The 25,317-nt window shown below is 44.9% G+C and overlaps 1 protein-coding gene across 2 annotated transcripts in view; it reads right to left on the minus strand.

Moving 5' to 3' along the window:
- SEMA3D (semaphorin 3D) overlaps positions 1 to 23,729 on the minus strand; it is a 236,473-nt gene extending 212,744 nt beyond the window's left edge. The window contains exon 1 of one of the 2 annotated variants that reach the window (XM_033959416.1): positions 23,511 to 23,729. The gene's annotated coding sequence lies outside the window, so the exon portion shown is untranslated. Of the gene's footprint in view, positions 1 to 3,453; positions 3,559 to 23,510 lie in introns of those variants that run through there. The other variant, XM_033959417.1, reaches the window with a different exon arrangement.
- Between the last annotated feature and the right edge of the window lie 1,588 nt (positions 23,730 to 25,317).

Here is a 25,317-nt window from a genome sequence, read left to right on the forward strand (position 1 = left end):
AAGAAAAAATCATTCCGGAAATGGAAAAAGGACCAAACTGGGGAAAACTGGAATGAACACAGGAAACACCAAAGAGAATGTCATCAAGTGGTTAGGAGAGCGAAAAGAGAATACGAAGAGAAACTGGCCAGGGAGGCAAAAAACTTCAAATCATTCTTCAGATATGTTAAGGGGAAGAAACCAGCGAGGGAGGAAGTAGGACCGTTGGATGATGGAGACGAAAAGGGAGTGATAAAGGAGCAAAAAGAGGTAGCCGACAGGTTAAACAAATTCTTCTCGTCAGTCTTCACAAGCGAGGACACATCCAGTGTACCGGAACCCGACGTGATCTTCCATGGTGACCAAGAAGAAAAACTGTCAGCAATAGAGGTGAGCCATGAGGATGTCCTCCAACAGATAGATAGATTGAAAAGTGACAAATCACCAGGCCCGGACGGAATCCACCCTAGGGTACTAAAAGAACTAAGAAATGAGATAGCGGAAATACTCCAAATAGTTTGCAACCTATCCCTGAAAACTGGAGAGATTCCGGAGGACTGGAAGATAGCAAATGTTACACCTATCTTTAAAAAGGGGTCAAGAGGAGACCCGGGAAACTATAGGCCGGTAAGTTTGACATCGGTTCCAGGCAAGATGGTAGAAGCACTGATAAAGGATAGCATCTGTGAGCACATCGAAAAAAATGGGCTGATGAAAGCGAGCCAACATGGCTTCTGCAAGGGAAGATCGTGCCAAACAAACTTACTGCACTTCTTTGAGGGGGTAAACAGCCAGTTGGACAAAGGGGAACCTGTAGACATCATTTACCTTGACTTCCAAAAGGCCTTTGACAAGGTACCCCATGAGCGGCTGCTTAGGAAGCTATGGAACCACGGGGTGGAAGGGGACGTATACAGATGGATTAAACACTGGTTGGCAGGCAGGAGACAGAGGGTTGGAGTAAAGGGTCACTACTCGGGCTGGAGGAAAGTCACGAGCGGAGTTCCGCAGGGGTCTGTACTTGGACCGCTGCTGTTCAATATATTTATAAATGACCTGGAAACGGGGACGAAATGTGAAGTTATAAAATTTGCGGACGACACTAAACTCTGTAGAAGGGTTAGAACTACGGAAGAGTGTGAGGACCTACAAAGGGACCTAAACAAACTGGAGGAGTGGGCGAATAAATGGCAGATGAAATTCAATGTAGGGAAATGCAAGGTCATGCATATAGGGAGAAAAAACCTGATGTTCAGCTACCAAATGGGGGGATTAGTATTAGAGGGAAGTAACCTTGAAAGAGATTTGGGTGTATTGGTGGATACAACAATGAAGTCAACGGCGCAATGCGCAGCAGCCGCGAAGAAGGCAAACAGAATGTTGGGTATTATTAAAAATGGTATTATGACCAGAACAAAAGAAGTCATCCTGCCGTTGTATCGGGCAATGGTGCGCCCGCACCTGGAGTACTGTGTTCAGTATTGGTCACCGTACCTCAAGAAGGATATGGCAATACTTGAGAGGGTCCAGAGAAGAGCGACACGAATGATTAAGGGCATGGAAAACCTTTCATACACTGAAAGACTGGAGAGGCTAGAGCTCTTCTCCTTGGAAAAGCGGAGACTCAGAGGAGACATGATAGAAACCTACAAGATCATGAAGGGCATAGAGAAAGTAGAGAGAGATAGATTCTTCAAATTTTCAAAACATAAAAGAACAAGAGGGCATTCGGAAAAATTGGAAGGGGATAGATTCAAAACAAATGCTAGGAAGTTTTTCTTTACTCAGCGGGTGGTGGATACCTGGAATGCGCTTCCAGAGGACGTAATAGGGCAGAGTACGGTAATGGGGTTTAAGAAAGGATTGGACAATTTTCTGTTGAAAAAGGGGATAGAGGGGTATAGATAGAGGATTGCTGCACAGGTCCTGGACCTGTTGGGCCGCCGCGTGAGCGGACTGCTGGGCGCGATGGACCTCCGGTCTGACCCGGCAGAGGCATTGCTTATGTTCTTATGTTCTTAAGTAGACCACAATATTCTTCTGCAAATATTAGATACAATAGGTATCTCAGACAAAGTATACTCTTGGTTTGAAGGTTTCCAAAAATCCAGAACCTACAGTGTAAAATCTAATAAAGAAAAATCAAAACCATGGTCAAACCCCTGCGGAGTTCCACAGGGATCCCCACTATCCCCTACCCTCTTCAACCTATACACTGCCTCTCTCGGAACACATCTGGACAATATGGGCATAACCACCTACAGTTACGCGGATGACATTACCATTCTATTACCATATGACCAATCAATGTCCTCCCTGACCAAAACACTACAACTAACACTAGACTCCATTACGACCTGGATGAAAGATCACAAACTTAAACTCAATCCAGATAAAACCAAATTCATTCTCTTCGAAAATAACAAAATCCAAACCATAGCCAACCTAGAACTCAACTCAATCAACTACCCCATCCACACCACCATAAAACTACTAGGAATAACCATAGACAGATGCTGTACCATGCAACCGCAAATAAACAACACAATACAGAAATCCTTCGCTATCATGAGAAACCTCAGACAAATTCGGAAATTCTTTGAAAGAACACAATTCCAGCTTATAGTACAATCCCTAATCCTAGGACTACTAGACTATTGCAACATCCTCTACCTCCCAACCTTTATGACCAAACAACTACAAACAATCCAAAATACAGCTTTAAGACTCATCTACTCATTGAGAAAACATGACCATATCACAGAAGCCTACATCAACTCACATTGGCTACCAATCCAAGAAAGAATACAATTCAAATTCTACTGCATGTTATTTAAAACTCTTAACGGAGACAGCCCGTCCTACCTGAACAACCGCCTCATCCCAGCATCCACAACTAGACACAGAAAAACACACTCCCCATTCATTCCCCCCCCCCCCCCCCAATCAAAGAAGTAAAATGATCAAAACTACACGGCGGCCTCCTGGCCACTCAAGCAGCAAGACTGGACGGTCAGATCTCCAACCTTCTGATGTCTACCCCAGACTACAAGACATTCAGAAAAGAACTAAAAACTATACTTTTCAAGAAATTCCTGAAACAGCCCTAACCTCACGTACTCTCAACAACACTAAAATAGACAAAGGATCTACCCTTTACTTTCATAGCAAGGACAATTGTAGTTTATAAATCTTCTGTTAAACCTCCCTGTTCTTAACTACCAAAGAAATGTCAAAAGATCTACTCTCTACCACTCTAGCAATTCTATTGTTATCTCATTGTAACCCTGTTTATAAATCTTTTGTAAGCCACCTTGAACCGCAAGGTAATGGCGGAATAGAAATCCCTAATGTAATGTAATGTAATGTAAATGTTTTTATTACAACATCTCTGCGAAATAAAGCAAAAACAACATCTACGAGTCTGAGCATAGACCCAAAATGAAGCAAAATCCCTCCATGCACATTCCTAACCTTTAGGTCTCCAAGTCATATTATTGGCTTTTGCTCCGGCGCCGATCCACTAGCCTTTCTCCCATTTTTCTGGACCTTTCCTGTGGAACTGCCTCCAAAAGTTTTAACACGATAACCACAGAGGATCTCTAGCAGGGAAAAGTAAGATTAAAACCAAGTCGCTTCTGGAATTTATGGCAAGGTACCAGGAACTCAACTGAGCTCTGCAGCTGCCTTATCTGTATTTCAGGGTTTTCTGCAGTCATTAAAGTTTTAATAAGAGATAAGAGTTTCAACCTGTGGGAGTCATTTTCAAATATCTCACATAGCTGTAAACTACATGAATTCTACCCACAGATGCTCGCAGAAAGAGGAAAATGCTTTAAGAGTTCAACACAAGTTAGTGAATGTCCAGCCTTCTTTCAATGTGAACCACCTAGAAGTCGTCTGACTATGGCGGTATAGAAAAATAAAGTTATTATTATTCTTATTAAGGTTTCCAAATGCAAATCATGTGCATTATTAGTAATTAGACCTCACAGACCGCATGCAAACAATTAACTTCCTATCCCTCTAGCCTTCCATTTATTTTCATATTGTAATTAAAACTTCCCTATTCCCCAGTTCCTTTCGTTTCTAATAAGTCTAATTTTGTCTTAGTCCTAGTTTAACCCCCCTCTTTATTTTATTTTAAGCAAATTTCTATATTAGATTTTTCCAATTTTTAATATTATAAACCGTCCAGATACATGTGATGGTCGGTATATCAAGCCATAAATAAATCCGACTCTATCCCCCCCATTTACAAAAGCAAGCGTGGTTTTTATTGCCGGCTGTGGTAAGAATGGCTTCTATGCTCAGAGCTGTTATCATCCCGGCCAGCACTAAAAACTGTTACACTTTTGTAAAAGGTTATTTTAGAAGCTCTATTCTTGTTTTGGATGTTTGAAAACTGTTATTTAGTAGCATAGTTACATAGTAAATAAGAACATATGAACTGCCGCTGCTGGGTCAGACCAGTGGTCCATCTTGGCCAGCAGTCTGCTCTCGCGGCAGCCCTCAGGTCAAAGACCAGCGCCCTGAGGTCAGCCCTACCTGAGTACGGCAGATAAAGACCTGAACGGTCCATCCATTCAAGCCCATTAGTTATTCTCAATAGAAATTCACGATTAAGTTAACTTGTCTCTTCTTTGATATTTCTGGGCCATAGACTAAAGTCCACCTGGTTCCAACTGCTAACTCCATCCCATCCAACCATCCCGTTGTTTGCAGGATATTTACTGTAAAGTCTGGCCAGTAACATCTTCATGTTCCAAGTTACTGAAATTCCCATTGATGCCCTCCCCAGCCCATCCTACACAGAATCACCACATATGGGACACAAACCATACAAGTCTGTCCAAGGCAGGATATGGACATCTGACACTGCAGTATGTCCATATTGCAAGGGTCATGAGATGGATGTGCTTTAAGTAGGACTGGGGAGGTCCCAAAATAGACGTCCAGCTCTGATCATAGAAAGGGAAGGGACGTTCAAGTCTAAAAAGATGGATGTTCTTATTTAGACCTGGTACTTGGCATGTCCAGGTGACAGAAAAGTGCTCTGACTGAGCAGTTTTCCACCGAATGGAGATAAAGGTATTTCTTTGCCCCAGAGTGCTCACAATTAGAAAAAGCAGGAGTGAGACTTGAACTAGCAACCACTAGAGCTCAGTCATTCATGTATCCTGTTTTCCCCATTCAAAATTTGGATTATTCAGTTTGTAAGATAGATGATAGAGGTCTATAAAATATGGAGTGGAGTGGAAAGGGTAGATGCGAATTACTTGTTTACTTTTTCCAAAAACACTAGGAGTAGAGGACATGTGAGGAAGCTACTAAGTAGTAGATTTAAAACAAACCGGAGAAAATATTTCTTCACACAACATGTAATCAAATTCTGGAATTCATTGCCGGAGAATGTGGTGAAATCAGTTAGCTTAGCAGGGTTTAAGAAAGGTTTGGATAATTTCCTAAAAGAGAAGTCCATAGGCCATTCTTGAGATGGACTTGGGGAAATCCACTGCTTTTTTCTAGGATGAGAAATCTGTTTTACTCCTTTGGGATCTAACTAGGGACTTGGGACCTCAGTTGGCCACTGTTAGAAAAAGGATACTGGGTTTAATGGACCTTCAGTCTGCCCCAATATGTTTCTTACGTTCTTATGGATGTTCATGCTGGATGTTTCCAGCACAATCTATTTTACAATGATCACATGGATTTTAGATCAGGCTGTATCCTATTCTAAGGTACCTGTGCGATGGACATCCATATTCTGAGTAGGATATCCTTTCTAAAACATGAAAGGTTATGAGCTAAATCCAGAACAATATCGGAGTCTGCAGATGAAATTTAGTTCCCCACAGAACTGCTTCTTAACATGGCTACAGAGGTACATGCTACGAAGCCACATGTAAATCCTCTATAATAAAACCCTTACCCGCGCATGCGCTGTTGAAATGGCGTGATCCCTGCCGCCGTGATTTCTGCTTCCGTGCCATGTTCCATTTGTGGCTTGCGGTGCGTGCAGAGGTGAGAGCAATGGCAGGAGGGTGTCCTTTGAGGTGCTGTGAGGTGTCCGGCTGCTACTGCTGCACAGGGAAGTGGAGGGGAGAAGGAAAAAGGGCTGCTTTGGGGGGAGGGGTGTGCTGGGGGGGCAGACAGCAATCTTGATTTCCTCGGGGGGCCAGGGAGAGAGACAGACAGACAGAAAGACAGACAGACAAGGGGCCAGGGAGAGACACAGACAGAAAGAATTACAGATAGGGGGCCAGAGAGACAGACAGACAGCGGCCAAAGAAAGAGAGGCAAAAAAAAAAAGACAAACAGCCAGTGGCCAAGGAGAGAGAGAGAGAGACAGAAAGAAAGACAGACAGAAAGCGGCCAAGGAGAGATAAAGAGAGACAGAAAGAAAAAAAGAAAGAGACAGCGGCTAAGGAGACAGAGAGACAGAAAGAAAGACAGACAGACACATCTATTCTAGCACCCATTAATGTAACGGGCTTAAAGACTAGTAAATAAATAATCTAGTACAGAAAATACCTCAATTGGGCCATTTTCAGACATCACAGGGGCTTGCAGAACTACAGAAACACTGTCCTCAAGGAAGTGCAAAGCTATTTTCAAAGGGAAACCCCACACATGAGGATGCACCCATGGAAGGCTTTCACAACAAAATCCCTGCATACTCTCTCTCCCCCAACCTACTCATGGGTAAAGACATTGAGGGCTGGCTGTGATTTTCAGTAAGTATTTTCATCAGGCAATTGATTGCTTTCAAGCAAAGCAATAAATATATTTGAAAGTAGTAGATGATGGCACCTTTCAAAGAATGACCAGATGGACTTCAGGAATTTTTGAGGCATCCAAAGAGGAAGTAAGAAGCTTCGAAAACTTTATGATCACTTTTAAAAAATTATACCAGTAATAACATTTATAAAGAAAAGATGTTTCATTTTGTCTAAGATAATATGTAAAAATGAAACAAAAACATAATGGAAAATAAAATAATACCTTTTTTATTGGACTAACTTACCCCCTCCTTCACTAAAGTGTAGTGTGGGTTTTAGCGCTGGCAGAGGCGACAACTGCTCCGATGGTCATAGAATTCTTATACGTGTCGAACAGTTACCGCCTCTGTCAGCGCGAAAGGAGGAGGTTAATGATTAGCTTTTGAAAGTAACTCCTTCTTCCTCGGGTCAGAAATAATCAAATGCTGGCAATATATATATATTTATATATATATATATATATATATATATGAGAAACATGAAAGCATTTCAGTAGTAGTTGGAGACAAAGAAGTGACAAAGCAGTTTGAATTTCTTGGTAGTGGGAAAGAAAGCCAAGGTCCTTGTTGCATCCAGTCTGGTAGATATCAAAATATTGTATCATTTTGATTTGAGAAAGGTCTTACGTTCTTGTATTGTCTTAAAATTTCCTTTTAGTAATCTCACCATAAAATCATTGGGGCAGTGGTCAGTTTTTCCAAAGTGCTGTCTGATAGAGGTGACATCCTGGTTGGCACTGTATCCTTCTCCAATCTATTCATCACTATCCATTGAACTTCCTGCAGGCCTAAATAGCCGATCCCACAAGCCCTTCGCAAGAATTTACTGGTCGGCTGAGCCCACAGCTGTAATACCTGGAAAGATTTGAATCTCACCAGAAGTGAAGGTCTTTTGCCTGAGTAGATGGTTATATTGCAAGCAGCAGGATATGGGAGCAGTAAGACAAGTCATAAACCCCCCAGATTCTGAATATGGTGCCCATAATTTCACACCCAGACCTACCCAAGTTACACGAGCATCCTGAGTAATGAGCCATGAACTAGCAATGATTGGCTGCTGGCCACCAATTGCTGCAGTAAATTAGCACTAATTTGGATCTGATGCTGCTTGCTATAAACGGTGTGTGACTCAGCGCTGTTTAGAGAAAAGCACTCAGCATGGATTTTTGAGGGTGCCCAAATTTGGATGCCAGTTCTTGAAACTAGACCAAAATAGGTTTCACAGCAGTGATGTAGCAAGAGTGAAAGGCACTCGGGGAGGTGGTGCCTTCCCCTCCCCCCCTTTCCTGCAACCCCTGATGCACACGTGTCTAATCTAATCTAATCTTCTATTTGTGCGTCGCTCATACCTATACAGGCTCAAGATAACTGTAAAGAGAGGCCAGAAGGGAGAGGATGGGGAGGGAGGGAGAGAGGAAATGGTAAAGGAGATTAGGTGTCCAACAGATGGGTTTTCAGTTTTCTTCGGAAGATGATGTGGCAAGGTTCAGTTCTGGTCCTTTCTGTAAGGCCATTCCAAGTTTTGACTCCTAGGAAGGTGAGCATGGAGTGGAAAACTCGTTTGGAGTGGATGGGAGATTTAGAAGCATCCGGTTGAGAGTTCTGCGGGAAGTAGACCACGCTATTGAGAAGAGCTGGATGAGTGGGACCGCAGAGTTTCCATGAATGTTCCACTTCCCTACCCTGTACTTCTTTTAACACCCCAAAACCCAAAACTTTTGGGATATACAATTTAATTAGTTTAATAACTTCAACACCATCAAACACCCTATATCACTAATCAATTATAAATATTACCTAATTTTTCATAATTTATACATATTTTGCAGTTGGTGAAGCTTCCTTCCATCTACCGACTCGTACGCCGTTCACACACATACAATCACTCAAAAGCCAATAGCAGCATTCTGTGTAGTCGCAGTTATCCAATAAAGGATTTTAGTTCCGTAAACGTCTCGAGGGGTATCAGACAGTCTGACAACTGTATGGCAAAAAGTAAGCGTTCATCGATCACCACCCGCTGCTGCCCTCTTTCTTCTCAACTTTCCATCACTTTAAAAGACTGTCTTTCGCCACTTGCGAGGCGTTTGAGTGATTGTATGTGTGTGAACGGCGTACGAGTCGGTAGATGGAAGGATGGTTCACCAACTGCAAAATATGTATAAATTGTGAAAAATGAGGTAATATTTATAATTGATTAACGATAGGGTGTTTGATGGTGTTGAAGTTATTAAACTAATTAAAAGTGAAAAAGTGTTTTAGTAAGAAATAACAGCTGATTTGTGTGTTATAGTATTCTTTTAATATCCCTGCGCAAGCGGCATCACCAAGTCACTGCCCGCATTGGCGTCGGCTCTCCCTCTGATGCCACTTCCTAGGAACGGAAGTGATGTCAGAGGGAGAGCCAACGCTGGTGCAAGCAGCAGGTTGTAGTTGCTGCTCACGCCGGCAAAGATAGAGGTACAGTGGGGGAGGGGGGAGTGAAGGCGCACGTGTGGCGAGGGGAGAAGTGGGAAGGAGTGGGGGTGGGGTGGAAGGCAGGGGTGCCGATGCCCTCACCAAGATGGCGCTTGGGGCGGACTGTCCCCCCTCCTTACTACATCACTGTTTTACAGTGTTCCTCCGTGAAATCACCATTCGCAGACTCACTAATTCGCGCTATTCTCCAACTGCCTCTTTCTGTACTAGAGTCGGGCTACACCAATCAGGAGCTGCGTGTCAAAGCCTTACTTTAGTAACAGGAAGAGGCGGTCGGAGAATACCGCGAGTGATTTTCTTCACTCGCCGGAGCTCCAGCTGCCCTCTCCTGCCTTTTGACAGGTGAAAAACCGTATTTGCGGTTTTTTGGAATTCGTGGGGGTTCCTGGAACGTAACCCCCGTGAATATCAGGGGAGTATTATATGTGGAATCTTGCACTCTGTTACATAAATAAATACTTTTATGACAGGTATTTTGGTAAATACCATTTCCAAGTAATGTAAATTCAAACTTCTTTCCCTTTCCATCAGTCCACCTAGCTAACAAGGTCTGGTCTTTCCACTGGGCTACAGGGTAAGAAAGATACCACGGTGCCAGAAATGAGTAAACAAGTAATTTTCTTGACAAAGATCAAGCCTAGTAAAGGTGGAGCGTGCAACTGTGTTCTGACAGCTCGGAGCAAGACAAGTCAAGTCATCGACAGCTGGAGTGAGCTCTGATACCCTAAAATGTTGCTGTAAGCTGTACAGCGGATTAAAATGGTGTGGCGTTAGATCAGCTCAATGCCAATCAGATAGCAGTCGAGTCTCTCCTTTCCCTTTTGTGCCAGGAACCACCTTAGAATGCATTTTCCACAGTTCTCTGCCTGTTAACAGCTGCCCATGAAAGATGAGTCGACATAAAAGCACTTTCAGCCTCGCTACGCATTAACCGATCAGATCGATTTTCCAAATCGGTCGTCTCAGCTCTGTCTATGCGGTTTGTACTGTAGCAATGCACCGTGACCCGCATGACTAAGTCAGGAATTTTAAAATGTTCTTCCACTGGGTTTTGGTGTTATTTCATTACCACATGAAATTCAGTGTCCTAAAATAAACCTTTTCAGACCATTGCTCAGTGGGTGGGTTTCACCCGAACTTCAGTCCCTTTATCTAAGTAAAAATGCTGAATACGTGATTGCATTCTAATAAAGTTATGCAGGTAGCAATGAAAGGCAGCACTATTTGAAAAACTATTGGCTCTGCAATCCAGAATATTTCCCCGTCTGCTATCCTCCTGACTGCAGAATGTTCTGACAGATATCAAAATGGCAAGTTAAAGGTTACTGAGCTTTTAACGTAAATAATTTATGCAGGTCGTGATGTTGAAAGAGGTAAAGATACGATGTCCTCGTTGGGATTCCAGGGCGCTGCTCTCTCCTGCTTTTCTTCCTCTCTCTCCCAGTGCACGGAATGGTGGTTCCCCCTCCACAGCCTTCCCCCTATCGATTGGTGTACCTCAAGGCTCTGTCCTGGGACCGCGCCTTTTCTCTATCTACACCTGCTCACTTGGAATGCTGACGACTCCCAGATCTCCGCATCAGATATCTCTACTGCAACCCAGACACGAGTCTCAGCCGCCTTGACTGACGCCACCCGGATGTTTCACCGCCATCGAAAACTGAATATGGCCACAATGGAGATGCTCATCTTCCCGCCTAAAACCACATACCGCTTCCCCCCGTTCTCTGTCTCTATGGACACTCTCAACCTCCCTGTCTTGTCTGCTCGCAATCTCGGGGTCATCTTTGACTCCTTTCTCTCCATCCACATACAACATAGTGCTAAAAGCTGCTGCTTCTTCCTCTATAATATCACCAAACTCTGACCTTTCCTCTCCGAGAACCCTACCAAAACCTTTATCCATGCCCTAATCACATCACGCTTAGATTACTGCAACCCGCTCTCAGGTCTTCCGCTCAGTCATCTTTGCACCCTCCTCTCCTAAAGACACTTCACTGGCTTCCCATCCATTTCTGAATACAATTGAAACTCCTCTTATTGGCCTACAATGTATTCACTCGGCCGCCCCATCTCTCCTCACTTATCTCCCCTTAGGTCCCCCCCCCCCCCCCCCCCCCCACACACACACACGAGCTCTGCTCATCTAGTAAGCCCTCCTATCTGTGCCATTCTCTTCCTCTGCCAACTCTATCCCTTCTATCTTGCTACATCGAATGTCTGGAACAAACTTCCTGAATCCCTACGGCAGGCTCTGTCTCTGATAGTCTTCAAGTCTAAGTTAAAAGCCTACCTCTTCAAGACTACTTTCAACTCCTAACTCCTTTCATGTTGGGTTCTATGTGTATCCCCAGCCCTATATGTCATGGCTGTCTGTCCAAGTTAGATTGTAAGCTCTTCTGAGAAGGAACTGTCTATTAAATGTCAAATATGCAGCTCTGCATATGCCTTTCAACGCAACAGAAGTGATAAATAATAGTACAGTAGTAGATATTCAAAAAGATTTAAGAGGATGACACTAAAGCTATCAGATAATGGGATGAACTGGAACACTGCTCCAAACGCTAACAAAATGAACTTGCCTGGTGCCAGGTCATTCCAGGATTAGAAGGGGTGCCATTTGCCCTTCGCCCCTCGCAGGTGGAGAGGTAGGAGGAATCGGTGAGTGTGGTCTATGGGAACTAGAAAGAAGATCGACAAAGCAAAGGCCCACATAGGCTCAGAGAGCAGATGGCCCACTAGCCCTGCCTGCATCGGACCCAGAGGTGGAAGAGCCTCAGGCTAGATGAGATCTTATATGTCATGTTTTTCGATTTTGATCCCCAGCTTGCAGTCCTGGGGTTGAAAAGAGAAAGGCCTTTCTCGCTAGGAGACAAGAGACAAAGAATTTAGGGGCTACTTTGCAAATGTTTTGTTCGTTTGGCTGGGGTAAAATATACTTTTTATGCCCCAGACCGGTTGAAAGCATTTCTAGATTTGAAGGAGATCTCTACTGGATAATGGGTGTTGTTCCGCTAAGCCTAGTCTATTGATTTGTATCTTTATTTAACTTTTTTCTGTTTTAATTTTTTATTTAGGTGTTTTTTGGGGCTGACCTTCCCTCACATTTTGTGGTCTAAGAAGAAAAGTAATTATTTTGTATTGTTTGTATTATGATCTATGTTTTCTTTTCACTTTTCATGAAAGTGGGGGGGGGGGGGGAATTTAATACTCTTCCATCACGAACTGAAATTAGCTCACAATCATACAAAGATACAGTATATTCAGTGAAAATACTTCACCACATGTTGTTGGTCCACTGAAATCAAGAAAACATAAATGAACCCTAATATATTTTAGTATTTAAATACCACTTATAGCCTACTTAAGCATTTTTCCCTGTCCATCCTGGTGGACTCATACTCTACCTAATGTACCTGGATGCAGTGGGGGATTAAGTGATTTGCTTGGAGTCGCAGGGAACAGCATGGGATTTGAGCCCACAACCTCAGGATGCAGAGGCTGTAGTTCTAACCAGTGCACCACACAGTCCCCAGAATCTCATAGTACTTTATAGGATCCAGAAATCATTGTCACCAGCACTGCCCTTCAGAGCAAAGACCAGCACAGGAAAGAGAAAGGGGGCATTGCAGGAAAGAACTTGGACAGAAGGGAGAGGGTGAAGGAGGGGGGATGGGGGGGACATAATGAAATCCTGACTGACAGAGGTAAAAGTACCTGCTGACAGAGAAGAGGGAATTGGAGAAGTGGTGAAGAGAAAGAGAAATTCAGACGAGACAAGTCCTAGTGTTACCGTTACCACGTGCCAGCTAATACTCATTTCTATCACCTCCATGGCAGTTCCTGAGTAAATCCCAGTCCCAACCCACCACACACTAATCTTCAAGTGAGTAAACCCCAGTATGTGCTGAGAATAAACAGAAGAGAGGGAGAGGGATTAGCGAACGAGTGGATCACGAGAAACCCTTCTCCATTCCCACTCTTCTACTTTCCAATTCAGCATCTGATTGTTATTACGAAGGGCTACGGCTAATCTATCTTCAATGACAGGCTCTACCTTGTCTCCAAAAGCATCTCCATTTAAATTCTTTCTCTCCCCTTTTAAAGAATTCCAACAAACAATTTTGCAATTTTAAGTGGTGCTAATTTTTCAAACTGAATTCCAAAATCCATTATTTGCCCGCACTATTGCCCTAAAGGGGTCCACGACATTACAACACGACCTCCGTTTGTTCACTCAGTGAAAGGTATCCAGGGTAGTCGATGGTCAGAACAATGCTCAGGGCAAAGGTTGCTTTCAGTTCCACCTTCCTCATACTCAATGGGACTCAAAAGAGCAGATTCATAACACAGCCTCCCCCTCCCAAAAAAAAAAAAAAAAAAAAAAAGCTCTAATCTTTGACCCTCAGGGCAACTGCTGCATTGTCCGTCCCTTGTAAAGGCATCTCTGATTATTCAAATAAGCCATAGCCATAACATGCATTAGCTGCCTTTTGATGCAAGTTAGCATGCATTATATTTCCATAACACATGTTCAATTAAGGTACTGTGAAATAAACAGTAATGAGATTCACAGCATGTAAATTCTTGCAAAACACCTATTTATTTTATTTATTTATATACCACTTATAGCCTCATGTGGTTTACATACAGGCACTTTTCCCTATCTGTCCTGGTGGGCTCATGCTCTAATGTACCTGGGGCAATGGGGAATTGAGTGGTTTGCTCAGGGTTTCAGGGAGCAGCATGGGATTTGAACTCACAGCCTCAGGGTGCTGAGGCTGTAGCTCTGACCACTGTGCCACACACTCTACCCCCCCCCCCACCCCCCCATGTAATTAAATACAGCATGTATGAATATCGGAAGCTGATATATTCCTGGAAAAACACCACCAGTAAAAAATTGGCATTATTTTTCTTGGCCAGGAGCATTGAGCCACAAGCTGTGGTCCAATGATCCTGGCCTCTTTTTAAGCAAGTCCGCCAAATGGCAAAGAAGTTCTACCCAATCAGAAACAAATTCCTCCTCCTAAAGACCTTCCCCAATCCAAGGCCTCCAGATGCCCTCCCTCATCCGAGCTCCTTCCTGAAGACCCCCAATGACCTCTCTGTCCTGGGAACACCCTTGGTGTCTAGTCTACACTTGATCCTGCCCCTTATTGGCTCTGGGTTCAAAATGACCCCTCGTGGTAATCTCATGGTACTTATATAATACCTCTAGGGGTCACTACTGCTATTTTAATCCATGTACCAACATATGCACACCTCCATTTTTCTCATACATATATAATGAGTGAAAAGCCTTAGAAAATTAGTCTTTTAGGAGTTAAGTTATTAATGTGGACTACTGTTATGTCAAGTTATTTCAAGTTTCAAGTTTATTAAAGACTTAGAGGCTCATTATCAAAACACTCAGACACACAAAGTACCTTTGAAACCTATGATACATTGTATGTCTAAGTGCTTTCAAAATGAGCCCCTTAGTCACTCACAAAATGGTATAGACCTTCTGAGCGTCTTACAATCTAAAAATTAGGAAATGGGAAAGGGTTTTGTGAATGCAACGCCAACATGGGAGTGAGGCTAGGGGATAGAACTACAATTTGCAAAAGAACAGAGGGAAGGGAAGAACTCAAGGATGACGTTGGGGTATTATAGAGAAAACTATGAGTAGGCATCTCGAAAGAGGAATGTTTTTAGGGATGTCTGTGATCTTGGCATTATAGCTGGGGGCCATGTACTGAGAAAATTGATTGCCAGATATGTCTGTGTATTATGTTACAGCAAGATGGAATAAGTCATGTTATTTTACCTCAAGTTGGGTTATTTTAAAACAAACCGTCTCATTACATACAATGGAACTCTGTGATATAATAAACTAACTGAACAGTAGTCCACATTGATAAAGTTCCCCCTTAATGTTGTTTGTTACACTTGAGTTGTGTCTCATTTGGCCACTAAACATGTCATAATCATGTATGAAAGTCCTCTAACGGCACGTAACATCCTCAGAATTCTGCTGAATTCAGACTTTAAGCATACAATGTGTACAAACTCATTGTCAAAATGGAAGATGTGTTTGGCTGCCATCCAGTGCATTTTGGAATCTCATAGAACTAATACTAAGCTGTAAAAACCTACCTCTTCGCCTAGTCACTTCCTCAACCCTTCACCAGCATCACTAAGTAATCCTATATGAAGATAGTTTGCAATTCACTATATGTAAACCCTATATTGTGACACTGTGAATGTAAACTGTAACCTATTCTGAGCTCTTTGGGGAAGACGGGATAGAAAGAGGAATAGATAAGTCCTTTCTCATACTGTAGACCTAGAGCAAGGGCAAAAGGCACTCAGACTGTGGAAGAGGGGTAAAGGAACCACTTCCTTATCCCCAACATGTCATAGAGTCATTAGTTCACCTGCCCGGTGAACCTAAAAGTATCAAATCTTCAGCAGATCGCAGGTTACCGCTATTCTCACCGTCAACATGGGTTTTATTTGGAAAAAAAAAAAGAAGCTGCTTTTCAGATGTGTAATTAGTTGGGTGGGAAGGCTGACCAGTTGTTTATTTTCAAATAGCCAAAAGAAGTATCTCCCTTTCCAACTCACCCTCAACTGAAGGCTACACCCTCATGTCATAGTTGTCGGGATCATCCACGCTCATTTTCCCTAGACTTCAGTGCTATCTACATTCTTTCAGAATTATTCGTAATGTCCGCCCTTTAGTCCAAAAGCAACAAAACCACCCTCAGTGACGAATCAATTAGCTGGAACATTACAGTGAAATGTACAAATAATTCTGGAGACCATCCTGTAGAAACCTCCCTAGAGGAACTTTAACATGTATCAAATGAATCTTGGTTCAGCAATGGATTTTAGTAAATACTCACAGAAGACCATGACGAGACCCGTCATCTTATTAGAGGCGTATCTAAGCACCATGAGCTCAGTATGGTGTACAATTTAGAATTAGTCACCCTTTAGATCAGAACAATCATTTCTCATTCTTATTTCCAAGAAGACAAACAGTCCAAGAAAGTCAAGGGGCTTTTTTATTTCAAATCCCTGCTTTTATTCATGTACAGTACTTCCCCGAAATTCGCAGGGATTCCATTCCAGGAACACCCGCAAATTTTGAAAAACCGCGAATGTGGTTTTGAGTCTGTAAAAAAGCAGGAGAGGGCAGCTGGGAGGAAGAATCGACTGTGCAGAAGGCTGATTGGCTGACCGGGCGCGAGAGGAGGAGGAATCGGCAGTGCAGAAGGCTGATTGGCTGGCCGGGGGGGGGGGGGGGGAGAGGAGGAGGAGGAATCAGCTGTGCAGAGGGCTGATTGGCTGGCCGGGGGGGGGGGAGAGGAGGAGGAATCGGCAGTGTAGAAGGCTGATTGGCTGGCCGGGGGAGGGGGGGAGAGGAGAAGGAATCAGCTGTGCAGAGGGCTGATTGGCTGACTGGGGAGGGGGGAGAGGAGGAGGAATCGGCTGTTCAGAAGGCTGATTGGCTGGCCAGGGGGGGGGAGAGGAGGAGGAATCGGCTGTGCAGAAGGCTGATTGGCTGACTGGGGGGGGGGGAGAGGAGGAGGAATCGGCTGTGTGATTCGCAGACTCATTCCCTGTATTTTCTGAGCGGAAGAGGCAGTCAGAAAATACCTTGAATAACTGAGTCCGCAAATCATGAATCACGAATTTGCAGGGGAACACTGTATTGGCTCGACAGGTGTTTCGGCCTGTCCGGCCTACCACAGGAGCCTTGAGATTAACAGAATGTATTTGTTGCAGAGCAATTAAAACATCTATGAGACACTATGGGGTCCTTTTATTAAGGTGTGCTAACCGCTAAGGCATCCATTATATTCCTAGGGGCATCTTAGCATTTCGTGTGTCTTAATGAAAGGACCCCATGTGCGTTGTCTTGTACATCTGCTAAAGAGCAAAGAGCCGTCAACCGGCTCTAGAGAGCACTTCAACAGTGCCTTGAATGTGTGTCTGACGTCAGCACTAAATTCCGCACTTTTCATTTCCTAGGCGTCATTAAGCAAAGCGCTGGAATGTGCAGATGTGCAGGACAACGCCCATAGCGCCTCATAGATTTGTTAATTGCTACCAGGGCAGGATTAATTGGTCGAGGGCTCCTAGGCACCCAAGTACACTGGGCCCCCTGCCCCGCCCCACCCCACCATGTGCCCAGGAAGCTTGCACAATTACAGTTCCCGTTGCCTTTCTTACCCGTGTTACTTGCTTGTCTTACTTTCAGTCGATGGGGAGGGGGCTGCGTTGCCAATCAGGGTGGGGCCCACGTTGCCGATCGAGGCTGGAGGGGCCCATCGACATTTGGAAAAAACAATGTTGATGCCCTCCTTCATAGGGCCCCCCTGACCATTTCGGGCCCTAGGCCCGTGTCTACTTAGCCTATTGGTAAATCCTGCCCTGATTGCTACACAATATATTCTGTTAATCTCAAGGCTCCTGAGGTAGGCCGAACAGGCCGAAACACGTGTCGAGCCAATACAAAAATAAAAGCAGAGATTTGAAAGGAAAAAGCACCTTGACTTTCTTGGACGGCTTCTTGTTGTTGTCTTGTGGAATTGACCCTCCTGTTTTTCTTTGGCAGATCATTCTTAGTAATTGAAGTAATTTGTTTTATTTATTTATTTATATACCACTTAAAACCTAAGTCAGTGGTCTCAAACTCACGGCCCGGGGGCCACATGCGGCCCACCAGGTACTAATTTGAGGCCCTCGGTATGTTTATCATAATCACAAAAGTAAAATATGTCTCTTTAGCTATAAATGACAATATTATTATTACGACTTAGCCAAAAGGAAAGATTTATAAACTAGAAAGAGTTTGACCTCATTTCTTTAATAAGACATGACCTATTTTTTTTCTGAAGTCCTCCAAGTACCTACAAATCCAAAATGCGGCCCTGCAAAGGGTTTGAGTTGGAGACCACTGACCTAAGTGTTTACATTCAGGTATTCAAGCGTTTGTCTCTATCTCACACTCTATCTAATGGAGCTGGGACAATGGGGGGTTAAGTGACTTACCCAGGGTCATAAGGAGCAGTGTAGGAGTTGAACCCACAACTTCAGGGTGCTGAGGCTATAGCTCTAACTACTGCCCCCCACATTCCCCATGATGATTGTATAACCCAACTTTGCTTTGGATTTTTTTTTAATTATACAGGTACTTTACTCTCTGCTGACCTCTGGAGCACAGGTGACAACCTCTCTGGAAATTAGAAATATTTTGTCTTTTAAAAAGATGTCCACAGTATAACCCACTTACTTTTACCACCATAACTGCACAATTCCCCCCCCCCCCCCCCCCGACATTCAACGCTATTTAACTGGTTAAAAAGTGCTTAGCCAGCTAAATGTTTATGGTTAGCAGAACGTTAACCAGCTATATCGCACGATAACTGGCAATTTTCAAAGCGGAGCGTAAATAGCAGACCTATCTTTGGCCACTGTAAACTTAACCAGCCAGCACTCAATATCGACTTTAGTGTCCATAAAAACCCAGGATATTCATTGCTGTTCACTGGACATGGCCTGGCATTAACTATATGCAGTCCGCGCTGACCATGCCTCCCTGCATATGAAAATCAGTCCCATCCTGGGCTTACATTCAGCACATATCTTTAGGAAAGAGTGGCCTAGTGGTTAGAGCTGAGGTTGTGGGTTCAAATCCTGCACTGCTCCTTGTGACCTTGGGCAAGTCACTCAATCCTCTATCACCCCAGGGACGTTAGATAGATTGTGAGCCCACCAGGACAGATGGGGAAAAACGCTTGAATACCGGATTATAAACCATTTAGATAACTTTGATAGGCGATATATTATGACAAGCTCAGATATTGCATAGTGATGGTGGATAGCGTACTACAGACATTAGAACATGCTAAAGCCATTGTACAGTGATGGCATGCCTTAGGCACACAGGAGGGGCCTAAAAGCTTCTGGGTCTATTCCGGCTGGCCCAGGCGCCTCAGGCCCCACCTGTGGGTGGGGTTTGAGCCACCTGGGCCAATCCGGCCCCATTCCTGGGATGGCTGGCTTGCTGGATGGGTGGGCTTGGCACCTGTCCATCTGGCCAACGATTTCAAAGTACAGGGGGGTATTGGAGGTGGGGAGGGATCGAGGGGTCGGCAGGGGGGGTCTCACGGGTTGGCGGGGGGCCGATCGGGGGTTCGGGGGGGCAAGCATGGGAGGGGGGTGCGTCGAGGGTTGGAGGGCCTGGGATCCCTCCTGCCTGATCTTGTAAGGGGTGGGGTCGCATGGCCAGGATGGTTTGGACTCTCTCCTGGCCCGATTGAGTCGGGGGTGCTGCGGGGGCAAGAAGGCTTGGGCTCCCTCTTGCCCTGATCGAGTCGGAGGTGCCGCTGGGGCAAGAGGGCTTGGGCTCCCTCTTGCCCGATCATTGTCAGCGGGGCCAGGAGGGCTTGGGCTCTCTCCTGGCCCGATTGTTGTAGAGGGGGAGTTTGGATTCTGTAACCATTGTTGTTTTTGACAGACACCAGTAACAGAATCCAGCTTTTAGGCGAAGGACTAGCTCCTCCTTCGCCTAAAAGCCCTTGTTTTGGGCGTTTAGGTTGATGATATGGTGTAAGTTTAGACATAGTGGTGGTCTGGGCGTTTAAACAGCTGAACGAAGAGGCAGGCCATTATCAAAAAAAACTCTTTTTTGATATTTTTTTTGATAATGGACATTTTCCCTGCTTCTACTTTCAACGTTTAGGGCCTTAGGCCAAAAGGGGACTTAGACTTTCTTTTATTATGCCCCTCCACGTGTTTTGAAGCTTATTAAGTAGTTGCTGTTTTAATTAATTTGTTTGTTATAAATTATGTATGTTTTTGAAATCCACCTAGAAATATTGATAGAGCGGAATAAAAATATATTGGCTAACGAGCCAATTGGCACTAATGATTGGATGCTAATCAATTATTGGCAACAATTTTATTTCTTTTTAAAGTGTCTCACCTGCTTAACACCTAAGTGAGTTCCGTGATCTTCTAGGCTTTTCCATACCAAGTGTTGCTGTTCTAGAGACGGGGGTCTACTATTTCAATCAATCTTCATGGGGTAGGAGGGGGTTAGTGACCATTACTTGATTCCTCCAGTGGATATCTGCTACGTTTGGTTACCTTTATGGCATTTAGAAGTCTACGTTCCGTCCGGTGGGCAGTGCAGTGATTGCCTGCTACTGGCACTGACCCCCAAATATTCAATGTCAAGCTATTGCTGGCAAACGGCATTGAATATTCAGGTGCACATCTTGCATCTTTATGCAAATCGTAGAGCAAAAGGGGGTGTGGCCATGGGAGGGGCCAGGGGCATTCACTAAAGATGTATGCAGAGTTACTGATTCCTGTGGATCCGTACCTAACGTACACACCAGGTTTCAATTGGTATAAATCCTCATGCCCAAATCTGGGTGTTATTCTTTAAAAAGATACCACAACTGAAATACCCATTATAGAATACCGTTCAGCACTGATTTTTTTTTCCATTGCCAAATTCTGAGCACCATTTACTGAATGTAGCCCATAGCGTGTCTTGCTTACCCTGTGCCCACCAATGTCTGAAGCAAGGGTGTCCAACCTCGGCCCTTGCCGGGTTGGAATTTCAGGACTTCCCAAAAGAATATGCATGAGATCTGTTTGCATACAATGAAAGCAATGCATGTGAATAGATCTCTTGCAAATTCATTGGGGAAATCCTGAAAGCCCTACTGGATTGTGGCCTTCGAGGACCGACATTGGATAACCCTGGTCTATAGCCGGGCATGCTCATTGTCTGCCCAGCATACTACAATGGGCTACCTACAGACTTATTGTACAGCAGATATATGGAACACCCTATGGGAGGTCACAGATTTGATATTCCGCCTTTCTGTACCATAACCATTTCTGATACGCAAGCACTTTCTCTGTCCCTGGCGCAGTGGAGCGTTAGGTGAAGTGTCCAGGGTCACAGAATCCGCAGTGGGAATTGAACCCAGTTCACCCACAAATACGGAGGAAAGGAGCATATTACAATATCCAAGCATCTAATTCTGAAGTCTTTGAAGTGCTCATCAAGAACATTGAATCAACTTATGTATCTACTTCATTGGCAAAAAAAACCAAAAACCCTCATAATAAAAAATGAAATCCTGAAAAACTTCACAAAAATAAATACATAAAGGGGAAATTTATCTTTAGAAGTTCCCTGCCAGTCCTATTATTAACAGTGGCCAGTAAGCTGCTTCAGGGCATCAAGACACTATTCTCCCCCCACCCCCCACCCCCTTCCTTTTATGAAGTTGCATTAGCGTTTTTTATCACAGGCTGCGGTGATAAAAGCTCTGACACTCATAGAAGTCCTATGAGTGTCGGAAATTTTACTGCTACGGACGGCCATAAAAAATATTAACGCAGCTTCATAAAGGAGGGGGGAGGCGTATGTGATTTAGATGCTGGACTCCATCCTTCACTGCTGAGCACCAAGTATATTGCAAGGACAGAGACCAGAATCTAAATGGGTCAGACCAAAGGTCCATCCGGCCCAGTAGCCCATCCTCACGGTGGCCAATCCAGGTCCCTAGTTCCTTGGCAAAACCCAAGGAATAGCAAGATTCCGGAACCCCAAGGAGTAACAAGATTCTAGAATCTCAAAGACCAGTAACATTCCATGCCACCAGTCCAGGGCAAGCACTGGCTTCCCCCTTGTCTTAATAATAGGCTATGGACTTTTCCTCCAGGAATTTGTCCAAACCTTTCTTACAACCAGCTACGCTATCCGCTATTACCACATTTTAGCGGAGGATTTGACACTTGAATAATTGAACCCAGTTTCCCAAGTTTTCAGCTCACCGCACTAACCATTAAGTCTAGTCCTCATTCACTGAAGACGTACACAGATGCTGCAATGACAGGGAGCGTGGAGGACGCAAGGCAGACGAAAGACTGTGAAAAGTGCGTAAGCGCAGGGCAAGGCAGATAAGTGAAGTGGCACGCGATGCTGTACTCTGAACTGTCCTTGGAATCATTTCTCTGCTGTCATCGTCTCTTGCTTATGTTCATCTTATTTTTGCAGTAAATAAATCCTGCTAAATAAATTTCAAAAAAAAATGCCCTGTAGTAAAAGGAATTTCTAGAACCAGGAAATGCATTTTGCTTCTGAATAATTGTGTTGCATTTTGCCATATCCTTGATGTAATGGCACAATAATGCCTCCTTTTCTGGGGAAAATAAAATTGTAACTGTGCCAAAAGTCCATGAAAGATTCTCACTGATGCTCAGCTTACTTTTGGTCTCAAGTCTTGCCATTGTTTAGGAAGAATTGCATAGGAAAACCGCAAACTTTGTCTGAAGTGAAGGCAGGGTAAACGTCACTTGTTTCTTTTCCCCGGTGCATTCATCCTGAAATCCCTTTCCTGCTAAATTTCATGATACACCCCTCAGAGATGGGACGTGTTATCAGCAAAGGTTTTCATCTTACCTATCCCTCACATGTGTGCCACACAAGCTCACGTGAAATGCTTTGGACGGGAGCACATCAAGCTTTAAATACCTAGGTGTTGTTTTGTTTTTTATTTTTTTTATATATAATATTTCTTTATTGAGCAAACCAGTACACACATAACATAACAGAGTAAAGGGACATCCAGCAATCCAGAAAAAAACACCAATTCATATTCTATGTGGATTACAAATTATTCCCTAACTGTCCCGCTGGGCTCCCACTCTATTTAATGTACCTGGGGCAATGGGGGGATTAAGTGACTTGCCCAAGGTCACAAGGAGCAGTGTGGGTATTGAACCCACAACCTCAGGGTGCCGAGGCTGTAGCTCTAACCACTGCACAACACACTCCCACGCCTCTATAGTGAGATTTTTTTTGAAAGCATCACTCTATTTGAAAGGCAGCGATTTAAAAGTAAAAACTAGTTTTATCCAGCCTAGGAAAAATTTACACTGCATAGATACAGCAGAATCCCCTTCCTCCTTTCAACTTAGCTCTGATATGAAAATTCCCAGTGGATTACCCAGAACTTCACTAAAGTGCCCCGTTAGATTACGAAACTTTTCCATCCTCTCATCTGGCTTCTGAAAAGCTGTGGCTGTTGCCCTAAAAGTGCCCCCAGTCAACAAACACGCACGTTTTCTGCAGTGAAATGTCCGTGAAATGCCACCTCTACGCAACACAGGAAAATGAGGGATTTAACCATCAGCTCAAACTGCACGAATGAAAGAAATTCAAAAGTGCGCGTGGATTTCTCCTTACCTTGTTGTTGTTCCAGAGCAATTCAAGTCCTTGCTTTGGGTGTGAACTGAGCAGCTTTAGACTCCCGGGGAATCCTCCGAAATCAAGCTCAGGCTGTTAAGTGGGACGTCCTGACTTCACTAGGTGCTCAAATGGAATTTAAGCGTGCAGGAGGCTGTGTACGCGCGTTGCCTCCCCACTGAACGGGCTGCTGGTGTCAACACAGAGCAGGCAGCCTGAGGAATCCCCGACTCGAATTGCAGCGTGTCAGGCTCTGACCCACACCCAGTGCAGCCCCTCAGCTAGGTGGGACGGATCTCCAGAGCCAGCCTTCAAGAAGCACCGGCCAGACACCTCAGCTTTCAAAAGCTCCTCAACTCTAAGAACAAAACCCCAGTTATATAATGGAAGGTGGTAGATCAGTGGGTTTTCAAGATATCCCTAATGAATATGCATGAGAGAGATTTGCATACCTGTCACTTCCATTATAAACAAATCTCTCTCGTGCATATTCATTAGGGATATCTTGAAAACCCGACTGGCTGGGGGGTCCCCAGGACTGTGGTAGATGGATGTTTATTTGGCTGTTGACTGTATAGCCTAAGCAATTTAGGTGAGCCCGAGAGCTTGTCTCGATGGGCAAAGATAATGTGCGGCTGGTAGGCCTGCATTGTCGCATATCGAGTGAACGTGGGGGGAGGGGTCGTCAGAACAGGACAATTGGCTAAGGGGGTTTTCCGCCGTGGGAATTTAAAAGGATTGGTAGGGAGGTGCGGGGCAACGGGGTGGGGAGAGGTGATAAAGCCGGGACCTTGGAAAACCCGGCATCTTCCTGGGTCTTCCGAGGTGGCTTTTTATGTGGGAGAAGCGAATTTAGGATGGCAGCAAGGGAAACAGCGGCAGGGTCATTGCAGACACACCGCAGCTCAGGTGGAAGCGGGTCTGCGTGAGGGGGGAGGTGGCCGGCGTGCCGAGCCAAAATGGCGGCTTTGTCCGCCATTGCGATTGTAGGGGCAGGACTGGGAGCGTCGAGAGATTGAAGTCAAGCAGTGGGAGGTATGGGGCCATCAGCGCCAATTCCGGTGCGGCGGAGAAGAGGCAGGGCAGGTGGAGTGAGTTCCCGCGTGCCTTCAGGCTGCGGCTCTAGGATGGGAGAGGAGCGTGCTGGGCCTGCATATCAGGTTATGGCCAGTTGCAGTGGTGGACAGATGGCAGAGGCTGTTGGAGAGGTAGGAAGGCTTTCCTCTGGGAGGGCTGTTGAGCCCCCTGGGAGGCATTCAGGGGGCAGCCAGAAGTGAAGTTGGGAGTGAAGGAGTAGGGGCCAGTCAGGGTCCACTGGGTGGGCCCACCGGTCCTTGGTGCCCTGACCAGTGGGGTCCCATGTAGGGAGTGCTCCCTTGGCTAGCGGGTTTCCTTCCTATGGGTGTGGTGGCATGGTTCTTGTGTGGGGCAGTTTCATAGGAGTGAGTTGACAGCCGTGGAAGGACGTGGACGGGGTTGGGTTGGAGGCAGAACTGGGGGGTACCAGGGGTAGTAGATTCCTGGTTGCTGCTCCTGTTTTGGGTTTGTCTTCACATGACTCAGGAGTGGTGACCGAGTGTCTACAGGATCAGGAAGGTGCAGAGGCAGGCGGAAATTCTGGGGGTGCAGCGGGCGCGATGGCGCAGCGGAGGAGCAAAGAGGAGCTTTGTTAGAAGAGGTGGCCATTGGCGAAGGAGGCGTCACTGGTCGAGCTGCTGGAGTTCTTGGAGCATCTACAATGGCTAACATGATGCCGGGGGCTGCTGCGGGGTCCAGAAAGGCTAAGATGAAGGGGCATACCTTGTCT

Source organism: Geotrypetes seraphini, chromosome 9, assembly GCF_902459505.1.
Source record: "Geotrypetes seraphini chromosome 9, aGeoSer1.1, whole genome shotgun sequence".
Taxonomy (NCBI): domain Eukaryota; kingdom Metazoa; phylum Chordata; class Amphibia; order Gymnophiona; family Dermophiidae; genus Geotrypetes; species Geotrypetes seraphini.